Below are 18,084 nucleotides of genomic sequence, written 5' to 3' on the forward strand. Positions count from 1 at the left end.
GTCCCTCCCGCTGGGGGATGATTTTTTCCTTTCTTTTCCTTGCTCTGTGCTCCCAACTGGTTGGCGGATAAAGTCGCTTGCTGGGGATGGTTTTTTTTTCTTTTCTTTTCCTGCTTTCTCTTTACAGAACAAATTGTGGGAGTCTGCTTCCCTCCCGAAACCGCAAGGCATAGAACTTCATTGCCCGAGGATAACCTTTAGGACTGTTAGGGTTATCTTGCATCGGATTAATTTCCCTTTCCCGTGGAGTCTGACCACTCCGGACTTGGGTCCGTGATTCATCGACATTCTACAGGGAACCTTCTCGGAACTTGGTCCACAGGTCCTTCACCCGTCATTTTCCACTCTCTTTACGTCACCCTTAACTTTCTACGCAATTCGTCTTTTGACTTTGCAACCGACGCCTTTTGTCTTATTCTCGGCTTTTGGCCTATCCCTTTTGCATTTTGCTTTTGTAACCCTTCGGCCTCTGGTAGTAAACTTTGAAAAATCCTTTTCAAAACGAATTTTTAGAAAGGAAAGAAAAAGATAGAAAAGGAGAAAAATCTTCCTGAACCAATACTTGGCGGAAAAAGGAAAAGAGAAAGAAACTTATCTGGATGACCTGACTGGTCCTTATGATCATGACGTGCAACATAGATTCCCGACCCAGTCTATTTGTATCAATCAACTTGCCTGATGACCTTACTTGCTGGGGATGAATGGGTGTCCATTTCTTTGTGAACGCGGACCCTTTTTGTTGATCTGTCTTGTCGCCTCATAGTGCCCTTCGAGGGGTTTTCACTAATGAGACTCTCTCTTTTCTCTCAGCTCCCGGCGCCTTATGGTGCCTGTGAAGGTTTTCACCGATAAGACTCTCTCGTTTTATATCTCTCATCTTTCGTCGCCTTGTGGTGCCTGCGAAGGTTTACACCGTCAAGACTCTCTCATTTTATTTCTTCAGCGGAGCATTGGAGTGCTGTCGATATGACCCTCTCTTCTGGAGATTCCTTTGGACTATCAATTCATTTCCAATTTTATGATCCTCTTCTTTGCCGGGGATCAGTGTATTATTTTCGGCTTTATTTGCCTGACTTGGCACCTCTTGGATATTGATCGGGAGGTCTTTTGGACGTCGATGTTGGTTTTGGTGTGGGGCTAAAAGAAAGGCTTTCAAAAAATGAAATAACTTTGATGGGTGATCCGCTACAACTTTTGGAATCAAACCTTTGTTGGAACTTTAAAACATAACCTCTGCCCCAGTTTTCTTGCTTGGGGGATTTTATTATTTTTTTACACTATGTTGAGCTACGTGCGTTACGCACACTGTGCCTATTATGCACACTATGTACACTATGTACACTATGCACACTATGCACACTATGACCGAGCCGTGAGGTGCCTACGTATCCTTTTTGAGGAATCAGGTCAAACGTAGTTCCCAACGGTTTTGTTTTTTCTTGTGATTTTTATCTACTTTTTTTTTCATTTTCTTTTACAATTTTTTTTTTTTTTTCTTTTCATATTTTTTCCATTAGTGACTCCAAAAGAGGGATATGAAAGAATAACTTAAGGCTCAAAAGGGGGAAACAAGGGTAAAAAGTGTTTGGATAGAAGAAAGAATTACCTCCGTCATTTCATTATCCAATAAATACCAAATACAAACAAACGAACCAATAACTACCATAATCAAAGAAATTACGCATAATATCTTTTGACTGCATCCGAATTGATAGCCATGTCGACATATCTTCCCTCGATATCCGTCAGACACAAGGCACCGTTGGACAACACTCTGGTCACGATATAAGGCCCTTGCCAGTTTGGGGCGAACTTGACTTTTGCTTCGACTTGATGCGGGAGGATCCGCTTCAATACTTGCTGCCCTACTTCAAACTTCCTGGGGCGTACTTTCTTATTGTATGCTCTTGCCATTCTCTTCTGATACAGCTGACCATGGCACACTGCTGCCAATCTTTTCTCGTCTATCAAGCTCAACTGTTCTAGTCGAGCTTTGACCCATTCATCATCATCAATTTCGGCTTCAACGACAATCTGGAGGGACGGAATTTCGACCTCCGCCGGTATTACGGCCTCGGTTCTGTACACCAACAAATAAGGAGTTGCACCTATGGAGGTCCGGATGGTAGTGCGATAACCCAACAAAGCAAAGGGTAATCTCTCATGCCATTGTCTGGACCCTTCCACCATCTTCCGCAGTATCTTTTTGATGTTCTTATTGGCTGCTTCGACCGCTCCATTCGACTTGGGAAGATATGGGGTGGAATTGCGGTGTGTAATCTTGAATTGTTGGCATACCTCTCTCATCAGGCTGCTGTTAAGATTTGCACCGTTGTCCGTGATGATTACTTTTGGGATCCCAAATCTGCAGATGATATGGGAGTGCACAAAATCCACCACTGCCTTTTTAGTTACCGACTTGAAGGTTTTAGCCTCAACCTATTTGGTGAAGTAGTCAATGGTTACTAGAATGAACCTATGATCGTTGGATGCTGCCGGCTCGATAGGTCCAATGACATCCATGCCCCATGCAACAAACGGCCAGGGTGCTGACATCGTATGTAACTCTGTTGGCGGAGAATGAATCAGATCTCCATGTATCTGACACTGATGGCATTTTCTCACGAAAGAGATACAGTCCTACTCCATGGTAAGCCAATAATACCCTGCTCGAAGGATCTTCCTTGCCAATACATATCCGCTCATATGTGGTCCGCAAACTCCAGCATGTACCTCTGCCATGACCGTCGTGGCTTGACCGGCGTCTATGGATCTTAACAATCCCAAATCCGGAGTTCTTCTGTACAAAACTCCTTCGCTGAGGAAGAAACCATTCGACAAACGCCGAAGGGCTCTTTTTTGGTCTCCAGTGGTCTGTTCCGGATATATCCCCATTCTGAGGTACTCCTTGATATCATGAAACCAGGGCTCGCCATCTGCTTCCTCTTCTACCGCGTTGCAATAAGCGTGCTGATCACGAACCTGGATGTGCAGAGGGTCAACATACATTTTGTCAGGGTGGTGCAACATTGATGCTAAGGTGGCCAATGCATCCGCAACCTCGTTATGAACTCTCGGGATATGTTTGAATTTTACCGATCGAAATTGCTTGCTCAAATCGTGCAAGTATTGTCGATAAGGTATGAGTTTCAAGTCCCGTGTTTCCCATTTGCCCTGAATCTGATGTACCAAGAGGTCCGAGTCTCCCAAGACCAAAACGTCTTGGACATCCATGTCCGCAGCCAATCGCAGACCCAAAATGCAAGCTTCATACTCGGCCATATTATTGGTGCAATAGAAGCGTAGTTGAGCCATAACAGGATAATGACGTCCTGTTTCAGAAATGAGTACTGCTCCTATTCCAACCCCTTTCGCGTTTGCAGCTCCATCGAAGAAAAGCTTCCAACCCGGTTCCTCGGGTAACTCCAGCTCACTTGTATGCATCACTTCTTCATCGGGAAAATACGTTCTTAAAGGCTCGTATTTTTCATCAACGGGATTCTCTGCCAAATGGTCGGCCAACGCTTGGGCTTTCATGGCTGTCCTCATCACATAGACGATATCAAACTCTGTGAGTAGAATTTGCCATTTTGCCAACCTCCCTGTGGGCATAGGTTTCTGAAAGATATACTTCAATGGGTCCAAACGGGATATGAGATAAGTAGTATACGAGGACAGGTAGTGTTTCAACTTCTGAGCTACCCAAGTTAGGGCGCAGCATGTTTTCTCGAATTGAGTGTACTTGACCTCATATACTGTGAATTTCTTACTAAGATAGTAAATGGCTTGCTCCTTCCTTCCTGTGTCATCGTGTTGCCCCAGTACACAACCAAATGAATTTTCCAGGACCGTCAGATAAAGAATTAAGGGCTTCCCTGGATTAGGCGGGACCAACACGGGTGGATTAGACAGATACCCTTTGATTTGGTCGAAAGCCTCTTGACACTCTGCCGTCCAACTTACCGCAACATCCTTTTTCAACAGCCGAAATATGGGCTCACAAGTTGCTGTGAGTTGAGCGATGAACCTGCTGATGTAATTGAGTCTACCCAACAGACTCATTACCTCTGTTTTGTTCTTTGGCAGTGGCAAATCTCGGATGGATTCGATCTTAGATGGGTCCAGCTCAATACCCCATCGACTGACGATGAATCCTAACAACTTTCCTGATGGAACCCCGAAAGCGCATTTGGCCGGGTTAAGCTTGATATCATACCTTCGGAGTCTTTGGAAGAATCTCCTTAGGTCTACTACATGGTCTTCCTGACGCCAAGACTTTATGATCACATCATCTACGTACACCTCAATTTCTTTGTGTATCATGTCGTGAAACACAACAGTCATCGCTCGCATGTACGTTGCCCCGGCATTCTTCAGTCCAAACGGCATTACCCGATAGCAGTAAGTTCCCCAAGGCATGATAAATGCTGCCTTTTCCGCATCTTCCTCGTCCATTAGGATCTGATGATAACCCGCATAGCAATCCACAAAGGATCCGATCTCGCGCCCAGCGCAATTATCGATCAAGATATGGATGTTGGGCAATGGAAAATTATCCTTGGGACTTGCTTTGTTGAGGTTGTGGTAGTCGACGCATACCCTAATTTTCCCATCCTTCTTTGGAACTGGTACCACATTGGCCAACCACTCGGGATATCGAGTGACCCGAATGACCTTCGCCTGCAACTGCTTAATCACCTCTTCTTTGATCTTTACACTCATTTCTGTTTTAAATTTCCTTAGCTTTTTCTTGACCGGAGGGTATGCCGGGTCAGTGGGAAATTTGTGAACCACTAAATTGGTGCTTAACCCCGGCATATCATCATATGACCATGCAAAAACATCTTTGAATTCCACGAGGGTTTTGATCAATTCTTCCCTGACATTCGGCTCAATATGGATGCTGATCTTGGTTTCTCGGACATTATCAGCGTCTCCTAGATTCACAGCCTCAGTATCATTTAGGTTAGGTTTGGGTTTTTCTTCAAATTGGCACAATTCTCGGTTTATCTCTTCGAAGGCTTTATCTCGTCATATTCAGATTCATCGTCACAAACGACCTCTTGTATCATTAAGTCGGATGCAGATTGATTTATTAGACTAGGTCGAAGATCCTCTATGCATGCCATGTCATTAGAACCAGTAAAAAGAGAACTGTTCAGAAAGAAAAAGAACAAGACAAAATTAAAATGAGACAAAATAAGAGAACTTTATTAAACTTGCGGGATAAAAGGGTTCACACTTTTACAAAACAAAAGTAAAATTTGGATTACACCCTGGAATAATCTGAACAAAATAAAACAAACAAAAAACATAAATCAAAGCCTACTACCAAGACTCCCCTTGGACAGGAAGAGGAGTAACCGTCCAATTGTTGGTCTTGGCCTCAGGCCCCACAAATTGTATCTCCGCCCTGCTGGAACTCTCTCCAGCTTCTACCATACTGACATCAGCGAATAGCCTCTCGAAACTCTGATTCAGGTCCCCATCCATACCAATCAATGGTCCTAGAATATTTGGGACTGGCGGCCCCTTGGCGCTTGCTCTGACAAAAGACCTTGAGAGACGTGGCACCGGCTTGGGCAGAAACCAAACTCTCTTCTTCATTTTTCGCGTTTGCTTCCTATCTGCCGCGGTTGGTTTGAACCCCAAACCGAAGTTTTCCAAGTTTTTGGGCAGGGAGACAGGTTGGACAATCCCCTGAAGCTCAACTCCCAGGCCTTTTCCCGGCACGAACCCGTTGCCCAGCATTTCCGAGACCATCATGATTGTTGCAGAAGCTACCCTAGGGTAATGAAGGATCTCACCCTCAGAAATCTTGTTTGCCGACATTGTATCGAAAATCTGGTAGACCCAAGGACCTTTGTCATCATCGGTCTCTATGAATGGCACAATGGCGCCACCCATGGTGCATGACGTGTCCTCGCCGTGTAGTACGACCTCTTGTCTATCCCACTCGAACTTGACCATCTGATGTAGGGTGGAAGGCACTGCTTTGACTGCGTGGATCCATGGTCGTCCTAGCAGCATGTTATAAGATACTGTGGCTTCTAATACCTGGAATTCCATGGTAAACTGGACCGGACCGATGGTCAATTCAAGCACAACATCCCCCACAGTGGTTGTTCCATTTCCGTCAAATCCCCGGACACAGATGCTATTCTTATGGATTCTTCCGTGGTCGATCTTTAACTGGTTCAGAGTGGATAATGGACAAATATTGGCACTCGAACCATTATCCACCAATACCCGAGCAACTACCGAGTTTTCGCATTTGACAGTTAGGTAGAGAGCTTTATTGTGCTCCGTACCTTCCACTGGCAGATCATCATCTGAGAATGTTACCCTGTTCACATCAAAAATCTTGTTGGCAATGGTTTCCAGGTGGTTTACAGAAATCTCGTTGGGTACATGAGCTTCGTTTAATATTTTCATCAGGGCCCGACGATGCTCCTCAGAATGGATTAGTAATGACAGCAGCGAGATCTGGGCCGGTGTTTTCCTCAGCTGTTCGACCACGGAGTAGTCCTGTATTTTCATCTTCCTCAAGAACTCCTCAGCCTCTTCTTCGGACACAGGTTTCTTGGTTGTAGCGGGGTTGGTTCTTCTCAGCTCCACCGGAGCAAAACACCGACCTGATCGAGTCAGCCCTTGCGCTTCACAACTAACTTCCTCCACTTGTTTTCCTTTGTACATCACCACTGCCTTCTCGTATTTCCAAGGCACAGCCTTGCTATCAATCATCGGCAGCTGAACTACAGGCTTTATGGTGACCAGTTCCCTGTATACCCCTTTCAACACAACCGCAGGTGTGGGCGGAGCCCCTGATATTACCAACTTGTTTGGCTCGGGTTTGCTTGTTATGGCGGACGGGCTCTTTCCCAATATCACTACCGGCTTGATGCCTTCTCCCTGGGACTGTACCCCCGTTCCTCCACTGGTCGGTCCTTCTTTCAGAGCGGCCTGGATCATCATCACTGTTTGTGAGGGTTTTCTCAACACTCCTCCCTCATACACCTACTCAATCATGTGAGTCTTGTGGTGCGCTGGCAGTGGGTTCTGGTTGATGTTAGGAGCCTCCGGTGTCTGGACCTCGATCTTATTGGTATCAATAAGATCCTGTATGGCATGCCTCAACTTCCAACACTTTTCGGTATCATGCCCCAGCATCCCTGAGCAGTACTCACAGCTTACTGATCGGTCCAAATTCTGGGGTGGGGGATTTGGTTCTCGAGTCTGGACAGGACTAACCAAACCCAATTGCCTCAATTTGTGGAACAAAGCGGTGTAGGTTTCTCCCAACTCGGTGAAAGTTCTGTGTTTCCGCAGCCTGTCATTCCTAGCATCCGGATTTCCCCGAAAGCCTGCCCCTGGAGGGTTTCTATATGCCCTCGGTGGAGGATAGGTGTTTTGTGGTGGTGCATATGTGTTCTGGGGAGCCGGCGCGCGCCATTGCGGGCGAACCAGAGGTTGAGTGTATGTCTGGGCTTGGTGTATGGAGAAATATGGTTCTCGAGGTGGGTAATAGTGCTGTGTTGGGCTGTATGGGTAGTTTGGCCCGTGGGGCCTAGGTTGGTTGTAGTGGGGTTTGCCAGACCTGGGCCAACTGCTTGCCTCAATCGTGGCAATTTCTTCTTTCTTCCTTCTTCCCAGCGCACCTCCCGTGCCGCTCTGAATAGCCTGGGTTGTGGCCTTGAGTGCCGAGTAATTCAGGATTTTGTCAGACCTCAGACCCTCCTCTATCATGACCCCTATCTTTACTACCTCGTTGAAGGATTTTCCAACCGTCGTCACCAAGTGACCAAAGTAGGTTGGATCCAGTGTTTGCAAGAAGTAGTCCACCATTTCTCCCTCTCTCATGGGAGGATCCACTCTAGCTGCTTGTTCTCTCCAGCGGAACCCGTACTCGCGAAAACTTTCCCCGGGCTTCTTCCCGGTCCTCAATAATGTGAGACGGTCAGGGACTATCTCGAGATTGTATTGGAAATGACCTGCGAAAGCCTGCGCCAGATCATCCCAAGTGTACCATCTGCTGGAATCCTGCCTGGTATACCATTCTAGTGCCGATCCGCTCAGACTTTGGCCGAAATAAGCTATCAGCAGCTCATCTTTGTCACCTGCCCCTCTCATTTTGCTATAGAATCCCTACAAATGCGCCATGGGATCACCGTGCCCTTCATATAAATCAAACTTAGGCATCTTGAACCCAGCCGAGAGTTGGACATCCGGGAAAGGGCATAGATCTTTGTAGGCCACGCTGACCTGGTTGCCCAATCCGTACAGGTTCCTGAAGGACTGCTCCAGGCTTTTGAATTTCCTCAATACCTCATCTTGTTCTAGGGCTTTAACCGGTTTTTCAATTTCTGCCGGTACCTCCAAATGTGGATTGTAGGCATGTGGTTCGAGGGCATGGAATGTAGGCTCAGGGGGATAGTATTGCGTATCGGGAGCCTGAAACAATGGCTCGCTGGCCGTTCTCTGCAGGGTGGCTGATGTGGGTCCCGCAAAAGTGGGAACATTTGGTGTTGGGAGAGGTTGATGCGGTGGTGGAGCTTGGGAATCGTGGGGGCTTCTTTCTTGATGATAACGGGGATTTGTGAGGCTTGTTGAAGGGCCGGAGTAATGGTATTCCGGCATGTTCCCCAGTGGCTCAGGGTTCTTTTGTGCCTTGGCTAAAGCTAGCTGCATTGCATTCATCTCTAGTCCCATCCTTTCAATCTTTTCCATCGCTTCTTTTAACAACTGGCTCATCGGCCTTTCTCCCTCGGTACTATTCTCTGAAGTAGTCATGCTTGTTGCTACTGGTCCTTTGGATCTGGTTTGGTAAGGGAGTGTTGCCAGAATTCTTTAACAATTAACTGTCTGGAATGCAGACAACAACAAACTTTGTTAGCGTTAGAGCTTAACAGATTTGATAACAACACATCGAGGATGCAATGCTCCTAGGCAGTTAACCATTTCTAACATGCTTTGCTTCAAACAACATGCGTCATCCCGGTTTGCTCATTTGTCCTTTTAAAGCACTTTGGGAAACCCTGTATTTTATTTTATTCTTGTATTTATTATTTTTCTTTTTCTTTCTTTATTAAAGGCGGTCGAATCTTATGGGGATTGCCTACGTATCACGTCCCCGCGCGAATCAGACCAGGCGTAGTTCTGCCATAAAGTAAAGAAACACAAAATTCTTTTGGAATCATTAAATTCATTCTCAAAATTTTGCTATTACAAATTACTTCAAACAAGGAACAGCAATGGTACAGACTCCACAGTTCTTAACCCGATTTGACTAAAAGAAAAGAAAACAACATATGGGAAAGCAACAAAGTCAAATAAACAGGACTCGACCAAAGATTAATTTTCCAACTTAGGGGCCCGCGAGGCATCATTCGGCCTTTCCGCGGCCCTTGGTGTGAGGTCTCTCTGCAAGCTTTTCAACTCGTTCATAATCCGGTGGACGCAGCCCATGATGGAAATAAGGAGGGTCTTCCGAGGTATTTGCTCACATGCTAGGCATTTCATGTAGATGTAATGCCCAATTTCGTCGATCCTTCCTCGAATGTTGTCCCTTTCAACGAACAATTGTCTGATTCGTCGGTTCTTCAATCCCAGTGCCTGAGCATTGTCGGTAAGTCGATCCTGGAACAACTCCATTTGTCTTTCCATGCAGGTCATTGCATCGTAACAGTGTCTTCTGTCGGCCTGGGCATCTCGTGCTTGTTTGATGATCCGATCATGAAGAGTGGAGTTCGTTTTCCTTAATATCCCGATGCTCATTTCATAGTCCCTTATGACCTGTTGCAGACGCTGCCTCCGGGCCATTGTGCATTTTGCCCATCTGACCTTCATCCTTGCTACGCAAGCTTCTGATTGTTCTAATTTTTCTTGGCTTTGGATGACCTGATTTCTCAAACTTGCTATCAATCTTTCGTCGGAGCAACGCTTCTGTCGGTCGATGTTACTCTTACTGGCTTGGTGAATGCGGGCCTTTAGCATCTGGTTTTCTTGGGCTAACTTGTTCTTCTCAACCCGCTCGGAGGCGATTTGCACGTTGTTCTCAAATACAAGCCTTTCAACTTGTTGTTTTAGCTTCCCGATTTCAGCCCGGTAGCCTTCCTCTCTTTTTAACCAGCCCTATTGTGCATGTGATGATTCCTCAAAGTCTTGGATGTGAGCTCTCTTAGTTGGTCTCTGGTGCTCAAGCTCTCTTCGGTACCACGTGAGGTATTTTGGCGACACTTCGCCCTTGGCCCTGTCTCGTACACAAGTATCTACCTTCAGGGTTTGACATTCATTCCAGATTCGCCGAACGACCGCCTCAGGGAACTGCCCACCAGGCCCGATTTCGATCACCTGACTACTGAGATCCTCTTCTTTTGGGATTATTTGGTATCGTCCCAACTGTCTCAATACTCTGCATGGTGCGTAGGGCTGGATACTTTGGAGACCCATCAACAGTAAATAAGATTTGGTAGCTGACATGTGTATGACTTTCTCTATGGGTAGCCATTCGAATGCCCACTCTATCTGGTTTGCTGAAATAGAGCGCAGTAGCGTGACCCATTCGGCGACCCCTTCCGGCAATCTGAAACCGTCGATCCTGGTGGGAAACTCTTCTATACAAGTCTTTTGTGATGACCCATATTTCAGCAATTGAGGGCGATGACATAGATGCTCTATCATCCACATTTGCAGTAGTATGTTACATCCTTCGAAGAAAACCCCTCCGGTTTTGCAAATAGTGAGTGCGCGGAAAATATCTGCTATTATCATTGGTGCTAGAGTGCTGTTTTCTTGCTTGAGCAAAGTGCTGACGACCCCAGCGATTTGTATGTTAATTTTCCCATCCTTTCTAGGGAACACCAGAAAACCTAGAAAGGCTATCATGAAAGCAATACATCTATGCCATTCCCATTTCAAACGGCTTTCCCCACTGCAAATCTTATTCTCAGGATTGTTGAACCCTCCCAGATGACCGTACCTGTCGTACAGAAATGCAAAACTACAAAACCCTTTTGATAACTCTGGGTTATGTACCGTTCTGTGGATCTTTACGATGTCCAGGAATTTGTGTATGGTTACGGTCCTTGGTGCAATGAGATACTGCTCTTTCATAGGGATGTTAGGACATCCAATGTACCCTGCCAACTCCTCCAGTGTCGGGGTGAGTTCGAAATCTGAGAAGTGAAATACGTTGTGAGCCGAGTCCCAAAATGAAATTAGAGCCCTGATAACGTCCCCTCGTGGATCGATGTCCAGCAATCCAACCAAATTTCCCAAGTATATTTTGACCGTATCTTGCCCTGATTCTCCCAAGTCATTCCACCACATGCGTAAGCCCAGAGGAACTTTGTTTATAATGGCCTCAGATGAACTCCTACTTGTGCTCATTCTGCACATTTATTAAGGTGATTTTAGACAAGGAAAAATTCTTTATTTTTTTATTTTGACTCCAAACATTTTTTTGAAAGAAATAATATGTGTATATACATACATGGGTATATATATATATATATATATATATATATATATATATATATATATATATATATATATATATAATTATTGGTAAAACAAAATCGGGGAGTTGGACCCGATAAGGGTTGCCTACGTATCCCACATCCGGTGGGAATCAAACCGACGTAGTTCGGGTAAGAAATTTATCACGGTTTTTTTCAAAAATATTTGGACACTACCTTTTAAGCGAGAAATTTTGAAATTCCTTTTTTCATTTTTTTTTATTTTTCAAAATTCCCGTTACCACCTGCCGGTCAATATGCAAATTTGAAGCAAATTAATGCGATAACAGATAAAATGCCACATGATGGTCTTTTTTTGTTCCAGGTTGCTATTCCTAGACGGGCCCAACCCCTGTGTTGAGCCCCCTAAGTCAAATGCAACGTGATGCAAATAAGCGCTTTCCTACTAGGGATCCGGCATGAAGTTATGTTTTACTAAGCTTCAAACTGGGCTTTGTTCTAGACCTGGCTTACACGAGCGGACAACTCGAGTTGAGGAGGGGCTACGTACCGGGGACCCGCGGGGTCGTCCGGCTTTGTAACTTATCCGAGCCTCTTTCTACTTGGGTATGACACTAACAGAATAGGGAGTCTCGACCAGCGAGCTTCTCCCCGGAGGTAAGAAGAGAAGGGTTTCGGCGCAGTTTATATATACAGTCAAATAATATCAAAGCGGTAACACACATCATTTTGCACATGAATCACATATAAGAATATCAGATAATAAATAAAGCCAAATAGAACAATTATTCCAAGCTCGAATTTCTAACCCTGAACCAGTGGTTCTGGGTCTTTAGTCCCCAGCAGAGTCGCTAGAGCTGTCACACCTCCTTTTTCCGCTCCCGCGAGGGTGCAAGGGAGTTTTTCCAATTAAAGGACAATCGAAACGGGATTTGTTTATTTATTTCAGAGTCGCCACTTGGGAGATTTAGGGTGTCCCAAGTCACCAATTTTAATCCCGAATCGAGGAAAAGAATGACTCCATATTACAGTCTGCGCACCAGAAATCCGGATAAGGAATTCTGTTAACCCGGGAGAAGGTGTTAGGCATTCCCGAGTTCCGTGGTTCTAGCACGGTCGCTCAACTGTTATATTCGGCTTGATTATCTGATTTTATACAAATATGAACTTATGTGCAAAATTTTATCTTTTTACCGCTTTCTTACTTATTGTTATTATTTTACGAGAATTGCAACGTCGTGGAAACATATCTCGAACCACATTACATCAATGCACCCGTAGTTGTTTGGCATATCTCGACTCGGTTGAGATTTGGATTTGGGTCACATAAATGTGCACCCGAGTAAAGGAAAATAAATTATTAAAGGCGCGCCTAAAGCAACTAGCGTCTTGTTATTTTGGGGAAGGCCGTAAAATTCGCTAAACGGCCTGTCCTCGAATTCTAAGTATTTTAATATATACATTTAGAGGGCCCCGCAGCTTGTGCATTTTTTGTTTGTCGAGGCTCGTCTCATTCATTATTAAAAAGAATTTGCAACGTCATGGAAATGCATCTCAGACCACGTCACAATCAATGTACCCGTGATTAGAGACACATTTCGATTTCGTTGAGATTTGGATTTGGGTCACATAAATGTGCACCCGAGTTTAAGGAGATAACATTATTAAATACGCGCCTAAAGCGACCAGCGTATTATTATTTTGGGTAGGGCCGTGAAATTTGCTAAACGGCCCTTCCCGACTAAAAAAAAAATTCTTAAACCTTTACTGAGGGTCCTGCAAATTTTTTTTTTATTATTTTTTTATTTGACGAAGCTCGTCTCACTTATTTATTTATTTATTTTTAAAAGGAAAGTAACTACATTTCTATTTTTATTTGTCTCTAAATAAAAAAAAATCCTAGTTAATTACATGCTAAAAAAAACCGTAACTTATTTAATTAATAGATTACAACAGCTAACGAAAATTATACTTGAACTTGTAAAAATAAAAAAATTGTTTCGCGCCTTATTCCATAAGCTAATATTACTAAAAATGGAATTATGTATATAAAAAACGTACAAGATTGACTAACGTTACTACAATTAGCCATTTTTAACTGTGGTGAGGTTAACTAAATGATCAAAGCTATAGACTAATTCATTAACCCTAATGGATTCGCAATTTAACTATACTTTATTGAAACTACTCTACATTAGTGTAAGTATACTTAATTATTAATACATAAAATTATCGACTATGACCTTTATTTATTTATTTATTTACTTTTATTATTATTATTGGAGCTATAATGTTGACACTACCCAACCACCTTATTTTTACATTTTTATCAAGTCCACAATCTATCTATGTGAGATTATTTGTAACATGAATTAATGCCAATACTGATGAGAGTATAATCACTTAAGAGGACTAATGGAAATTAGTTTTAACCATCTAAACGAAATACTAATTGGGTTTTGACTAAGTACTCTATCTCATTTATGGACTACTTGAATATATGCATGGAAACAAACAACTAACTAGAGATATGCTACTTATCATGATTTACCCCATTAATCTAATAAAATTGAAAGGTTCATGTTATATCAGCGCATGACCATTTATACGATTCCTTCTCTTTTCAATCCAATTATACAAAAAAATAAAAAAATAAAAAATAAAACAGTTCATAAAAAAACTAAATAGACCAGATTGTCTACTATCTGCTTTATTGAAGCGGTTCGATTTTATTGCTGCATTTCAACTTCAAAGCTTTATCACTACAAGATTCGAATGTGTACCTGGAATTCGAACTATAAATAGAGAAAAGAGGTCAGGAGCAACAATGTACAGCAGTAGCACAGCAACAGAATCCCACAACAAATAACATCAACAAAACAGCAATAACCAATGTAACAATGGTCAGAACCAAACTGAAAACCCCAGAAAGCTTGACTGAAAATCAGTAGTACTAAACGCAATCCAACAGATGGCAGTAACAAAGTTCTGATTTCAGCAGTAAAGAAAAGAACCTCACTTTCAGTTTTTAGCTCTCAAAGACTGATTTTTAGTTCTGAAAAATTAGCCTATCTCTCACTTTTAAGTTTTGAAAATTTCTGTTCTCTCAACTTCCAGTCTCCATCCTTTTTTTTTTCCAGTCCTCCTTCTCTATATCAACTCCCCTTATTTATAGGCTAGAACTAAACATTATTTATTCAAAGTTTTTCACTTTCAGCCTGTATATTCCCTCTCATGTGCATCTATACACTTTTATCATTAATCTCATGTTTATTTTCTGATTTTCCACCCTTAAAGATACCAGACAGGGTGTATTCTGCACTACTAATTCCCTTTTCATTAAATAATTCATTAATTATACACTGAATATTAACTGGCAGGCTACTAACACTAATCATTTTAAATCTTTTAACACCCAAAAATACCCCTGAAAAATCCCCTATTATTATTGCCTTGCCCTCACTCTTAGCAATATGTATTTAAACCTCTCTGATTTACAACTACACCAAATCACTACACAGCTACAACCAATCCTTAAGTCAAATTCACACAAAAGATTCAAGCATCAAAACAGACCAACAAAGTGATTCATGCTGCATTCGTCCAAACAAAGCAGTCACAAACTAACTATTCGACGAAGTTGTTCAAATCGAATGTAGCTTATAACTCAAACAAACAGAAGAAAAACCTTGACCAAATAAAAAGGTCTTGAAGAAGAAGGAGAATTAATGAACAAAACAAGATTACAAAAATAACACTTTAAACAAAGAATCAATAATCCGAAAAATAGAATGAACCAAACAAGATTACAAACAACACTTAAAACCAAAAACCATAAAAGAAAATAAATCAAATGAACTAAATAATCTTGAAAGAAAAATCTGACACTTGAACGAACCCAAATCGAACTCGGAGTTGAACATATTGGAGGTCGAACGGACTGTTTGGTTCACTGCTGTGCGCGAGGAAGCGACGGGGAGGCTGGTTATGGTCGTTTTGACATGAAAGAAGAGGAGACCATGGGCTATGGCGTGAGGGTTTTCTTCAGTTTTCTTCTTCTTCAAAATGAAAAAGAAGATGAACAGTAGCTTTTTTTTTCTTTCTCCTCTCAATTTTTTCACGTTTTGTCCCCTTTTTTCTTTTCTCAAAATTTTTGCTTTTAAAAATTCTTTCAATCCCTTCCCTTCTCATGTTCTGTCCGCCCCCTTTTCAAACTTTTTCAATCCCTTTTTTTTGCTTTTAAAATTCTTTCCATCCCCCCTTTTGTCTTTTTCCTCCCCCTTTTCACGTTTTGTCCCCTCCTTTTTCAAACTTTTCAACTTTCTCTTTTCTCTTTTCCAAAATTTTGCTTTTTTTAAAATTTTTTCCAAATCCCCCTTTTCAAATCCCCATCCGTGTATTTTGTAGCTTGCAAAGAACATGTACCCCACGTGTGTAGGGGTCCAAGACTTGTGTCCCCCATGCGTGGTGGGGTTCCCCGTGTGTGGTGTTCCGTCCGTGTTCCCCACGCGTGTCCCCATGTGTGGTGGACTCGGATCATTATAGGTCAGATCCGAAAATTAGGCCTAAAAACGGGTAGTTTGAACCCAAATATTATTCTTTTGCCCGGACCCGAGAATAAAACACGATGTTATTCAATTAATCTTATGCAAGCAAAATAACTACCAAAATAAGACTAACATTTAAAACAAAACTATTATTATTTTTTTTTAAGTATTTTTTCAAGATTAAAATAGCTACAAAGCATAAATAAAACTATTTTTTGTCATTTTCGTTTTTATATAAAGATAAAATATAAAGTACTTTTTTTTTGTATTTTTCAAGATTAAAATGGCTACAAAACGTTAATAACTTTTTTTTTTTGTAATTTTCGAAATTATACAACGATAAAAATATAAAGTACCATTTCTATATTTTTAAGTTTAAAATGACTGCAAAACATTAATAAAACTACCTTTTTTTATAATTTTCGAAATTATATAAAGTATAAAAAATAAGGTACTATTTTTGTATTTTTTCAAGTTTATGAGAAATACATAAGCTAAAATTTACATATATAGTTTTTTTGTAATTTTTTTTTTTGCGATGAAATAAGGTAAAATAGTCAAAATAGCTATAGTAGACTCAATTCAAATATTAACGTTTTGTAGCCCTCTTTTCTTTCTTTTTATTTTTTTTTTATTTTTTTTTGATAAAACTAAAATTCTAAATTGAGCTACAAACTAAATTAACTCCAAAAATACTAATTAAACTCCTAACAAAAATTATCATACACAATTAAACACCAATTAAAACAAAAATTGCATAATTTGACATTAAATGCTAACAATGCAAAATATTCTTATTTTTGTGACTTTCATTTTTTTTATAAAACAAACTTAATTAAATACTAAATGAAAAATGTGATATATTTTATATTTTTATTAATTAAAACAAATAAACATGCACTCATAAAAATACAAATAATTATACAAAAATACCAGAAAAATAACAAAATTTGCACACAAAGAAAAAACTGTTTTATTTTGAAATTTTTTGGGAGTAATTCTTTCATAGGGCAAAAATCACGTGCTTACATCCAGCATTAACAATTTTTACCAATCTAATACATCCTAACAATTAATATGATTTTCTAGGGTGATCGTATACATGCCTCAATTGGGAAGTGTGTTATAAAGTTCTTTAAGAATAAGATACAGGAACTCGGCTTATATCGCATGACCTACTTTGTTGTCGGGCCAAATAATTTGAAATTAAAGACTACAACACACAATTTGAGGCTGACATTTACGCAGAGGACAATAGTTGAGGAAACTACTGATCCTACATATGGATATCTTTAACTTGCGTCCTTTTGATAAATTCACGAATCAACATGATGTCGATGAGGCAAAATTATTCGCTAATTCTTCTTTTTCATTTAATTCTAATACTACGTTTATTAAAATTTTGTGATTAACTTCTATATTTATAGATGTTGTTGGTCAGGTTGTGACCTATGAAACTGTTCAGACCTACAAGCAAGGAGACAACAAAAGTATCTTTATGAATATTGAACTTGAAGATGATAAGTAAGTCATTCACAAATAGAAACTATACTTTGTAGTAAAAAGGATTTTTTTTATTGAGGTTTTTCCGTGAAACATATAGGAGGAACATGATTTCAGCAACCTTATGGAGTGAACTTGTGGATCAAATTCAACCTCACTCGAATGCATCTACTGCTAATCCTTTGATTGTTGTTCTTCAACTTATGAAAGCTCAAAAATATCGAGGTTTTCCAATAGTTACATTTATATTTGATAAACAGTTTCAAAATAATTTATAGTTTTCAATTTGTAATTTTTAAATTTTATTCATAGGTAATTACTCAGTGCGTAGCTGTTGGTATGCTTCAAAAATATGGATAAATCCTACTTTTCCGCAATTTATCGATTTTAAATCCACGTTTGCTAAGGGTATAATTCTTATTTATATATACTATAAATATAATATTATTATTTAAAACTTAAAGTTTTTGACTTATGCAGATTAGATGCAGCGCTCCAATCAAACTATGAGTCGCTTACTCAGACAAGTTCACAGCAAAGTTACTCTATTAGAGATG

This window comes from Nicotiana tabacum, chromosome 8, assembly GCF_000715075.1.
Source record: "Nicotiana tabacum cultivar K326 chromosome 8, ASM71507v2, whole genome shotgun sequence".
Lineage (NCBI taxonomy): Eukaryota > Viridiplantae > Streptophyta > Magnoliopsida > Solanales > Solanaceae > Nicotiana > Nicotiana tabacum.